Source organism: Budorcas taxicolor, chromosome 18, assembly GCF_023091745.1.
Source record: "Budorcas taxicolor isolate Tak-1 chromosome 18, Takin1.1, whole genome shotgun sequence".
Classification (NCBI taxonomy): domain Eukaryota; kingdom Metazoa; phylum Chordata; class Mammalia; order Artiodactyla; family Bovidae; genus Budorcas; species Budorcas taxicolor.
Window position 1 is genome coordinate 23,056,007 of NC_068927.1, and position 2,570 is coordinate 23,058,576.

General features: G+C 38.9%; 1 pseudogene; it reads right to left on the reverse strand.

Moving 5' to 3' along the window:
• Window positions 1–2,242: 2,242 nt before the first annotated feature.
• On the reverse strand, window positions 2,243–2,368 carry LOC128064236 (uncharacterized; annotated as a pseudogene).
• Between the last annotated feature and the right edge of the window lie 202 nt (window positions 2,369–2,570).

Here is a 2,570-nt window from a genome sequence, read left to right on the forward strand (position 1 = left end):
CTTTCTTATCTCTCCTTGCTATTTTTTGGAACTCTGCTTTCAAATGGGTATATCTTTTCTTTTCTCCTTTGCTTTTTGCTTCTCTTCTTTTCACAGCTATTTGTAAGGCCTCCTCAGACAGCCATTTTGCTTTTTTGCATTTCTTTTTCTTGGGGATGGTTTTGATCCCTGTCTCCTATACAATGTCACAAACCACCATCCTTAGTTTATCAAGGCACTCTGTCTATCAGATCTAGCCCCTTGAATCTATTTCTCACTTCCACTGTATAATGGCAAGCGATTTTACTTAGGTCATACCTGGATGTTCTAGCACTTTCTACACGTTGCACCATCACATGTTCTCTAAGCCCTTGATCACTCTTCTAGATTCAGAGCTCAGTCGCCTGTGTCAAGAGTCACCTGAGTTTCTCATCACTGAATCCCAGGATGAAAACTTATTTTCACATATGGAAACAGCCATATCAGGTCAACTCACACAATAGTTATATATCAGTTCATTTCAATTGCTCAGTCATGTCCATCTCTTGGCAGCCCCATGGACTGCAGCACGCCAGGCTTCCCTGTACATCACCAACTCCCAGAGCTTACTCAAACTCATGTTCATTGAGTTGGTGATGCCATCCAACCATTTCATCCTCTGTCGTCCCCTTCTCCTCCTGCCTTCAATCTTTCCCAGCATCAGGGCTTTTCAAATGAGTCAGTTCTTTGCATCAGGTAGCCAAAGTATTGCAGCTGCAGCTTCAGCATTAGTACTTCCAATGAATATTCAGGACTGATTGTCTTAAGGATTGATTGGTTGGATCTCCTTGCTGTCCAAGAACTTGCAAGAGTCTTCTCCAACACCACAGTTCAAAAGCATCAATTCTTTGGTGCTTAGCTTTCTTTATGGTCCAACTCTTACATCCATACATGACTACTGGAAAAACCATAGCTTTGACTAGATGGAGCTTTGTCAGCAAAGTAATGCCTCTGCTTTTAAAATATTGTCTAGGTTTGTCATAGATTTTCTTCCAAGAAGCAAGCGTCTTTTAATTTTATGGCTGCAGTCACCAACTGCAGTGATATTGGAGTCCCCAAAATAAAGTCTGTCACTGTTTCCATTGTTTCCCCATCTATTTGCCATGTAGTGATGGGATCAGATGCCATCTTTGTTTTCTGAATGTTGAGTTTTAAGCCAACTTTTTCACTCTCCTCTTTCACTTTCATCAAGAGGCTCTTCAGTTCCTCTTCACCTTCTGCCATAAGGGTGGTGTCATCTGCATATCTGAGGTTATTGATATTTCTCCCAACAATCTTGATTCCAGCCTGTGCTTCATCAAGCCCAGCATGTCTCATGATGTATTCTGCATAAAAGTTAAATAAGCAGTGTGACAATATACAGCCTTGATATACTCCTTTCCCAATTTGGAGCCAGTCTGCTGTTCCATGTCCAGTTCTGTTGCTTCTTGACCTGCATACAGATTTCTCCAGAGGCAGGTCAGGTGGTCTGGTAGTCCTATCTCTTGAAGAATTTTCCACAGTTTGTTGTGATCCACACAGTCAAAGGCTTTGGTGTAGTCAATAAAGCAGAAGTAGATGTTTTTCTGGAACTCTCTAGCTTTTTCTATCATCCAGTGGATGTTGGCAATTTGATCTCTGGTTTCTTTGCCTTTTCTAAATCCAGCTTGAACATCTTCAAGTTCTTGGTTCACGTACTATTGACGACTTGCCAGAGAATTTTGAGCATTACTTTGCTGGCCTCTGAGATCAGTGCAATTGTGAGGTAGCTTGTTTTCCTTGGCTGTATTTAATAATATGTAGTTTTAGTATATATTATATAATAAATATGTGGTTATATTTATTATCTATGGTTAATGCATACAGTTAACATAAATATATGGTTATATTTATAATAGATATATGGTTATATTTAATGAATATCAAAAAAAACAAATCAACTATTTCTCATCAGACAGATAATACTCCTCACTCAGGAGTATTAGCATCAAAGATACAGCCCATATTCATTCTTCATCTATTTCAATACAATAACACTAGGAGACAAATGCCAATGATTCATCCCTCAAAATATGCTAGATAGGGGACTTCCCTGGTGGCCCAGTGGCTAAGACTCTGTAAATCCCAATACAGGGGACCTGGGTTTGATCCCTAGTCAGAGAACTAGATCCCATATGCCACAGCTAATAGTTTACATGTGGCAATTTTTTAAAAAATAAAACAAATCCTGCATGCTGCAAGACTTCGAGTGTCACAACTAAGACCCAGTACAGCCAAATAAATACATTAATTAATAAAATTCACCTTGATGAAGTTTATTTTTTTAAAAAGAAAGATATACTTGATCTTAGCCAAAAGGCCAAGAAATGATGAATCTAGAGTCTATTACACAGAGGGAAGTAAGTCAGAAAGGTAAAAACAGATATCATACATTAACACATATATATGGAATCTAGAAAGATGGTCCTGATGAAGCTAGCTTCAGGACAGCAATGGAAATGCAGAAATAGAGAACAGAGTTGTGAACACATTCCGGGAAGGAGACAGCGGGACTAATAGAGAAAGTAACATTG